Here is a 1226-nt window from a genome sequence, read left to right as displayed (position 1 = left end):
GATAAGGTAGAAAATTATTTATTAAAGAAAATTAAAAAAATAGAATTTGACAGAAACGATCGTAAGACACAGGAGAGTTTAAAAAAAAAAAAAAAAGAGAGAGAGAGAGAGGCAATTTTCCGTTTCGATTTAAACAAGATGGCGGCAATTTTTCATTTGCTAACGTGATAATTTTTTTTTTTTTTTAATAATTCCGTAATATTCAGATAATTTCGACTGTATAATTTGGAGGCTACTATTGTAACTTATTAGAATTTACAAAAAAAAAAAAAAAAGAAACAAAACAAAATAAAAAAAAATGTAGAAACCATTGTTTTTATCTGAGAACTTCATTTACCGACTATAAAACTTCGTCCTAATAGTGTAGAAGCGATAAATATTCTAATTGATATATAATATAATTACGAAATTAATTTTACCAAAATGCATCCCGGTTTCTTCGTAAACAGATCAGTAATATTAATCATTTTAATTTTATTTATATTGTTTTTTTGTTTTGTTTTTCTTGAATAAAAGAAAAGAATATTTCGTTACAAATCAGAATTGTAATTTTCTAATGGAAAGTCATATCTGCCTTGTAAAATTCTTAGCCATCTACACGTATTTCAAAATTTGAATAGCTTTTGCAATCTATTTACCGCTAAGGGTTTCATAAATAGTAATTAAATCACAACACTATTTTCTTAACATATTATAACAGTTGGTTTCAGTTAATAATTTAAAGGTTAAACGATACTATCAGATAATATCATTTAATGTTTAATCACATACTTTTAAATGCATAATAATAGTTATAATAATAGTTTAGTAAAAAGAGAAATGCATAGTTAAACAAATTAATCTATACTTTTATATAAGTGAGAATGTGTGTGTGTGCATGAGGACACTTCTCAACCTATATACTCAACAGATTTTGAATCCAAAAACTTGAAATAGGGTATTTAAACTGGTGATAAACTTTAAATCGGTTTTTATCTGGTAAAAAGGGCTGCTAAGAGGTCAAAAATTAAAAATATTGGTACGTGGGGGTCATTGAAGTTTTCTCTGTCAAATGTTTCACAACTGCGCATGCGCGAATCGTTCACATTATGTTAAGAATAAGTAGGTCCGAAAACACTTTTTATAGAACGTGTCAAGCAGGCCTAATGTTTATCATACTTGATTAACTGTCTTAAGGTCTTTGTTTCGATATCAGTTTGTGTGTGTGTGTGTGTGTGTGTGTGTTT

Source organism: Euprymna scolopes, chromosome 1, assembly GCF_053919585.1.
Source record: "Euprymna scolopes isolate OS-2025 chromosome 1, ASM5391958v1, whole genome shotgun sequence".
Classification (NCBI taxonomy): Eukaryota; Metazoa; Mollusca; class Cephalopoda; order Sepiida; family Sepiolidae; genus Euprymna; species Euprymna scolopes.
Note: the sequence above shows the minus strand (reverse complement) of the source record.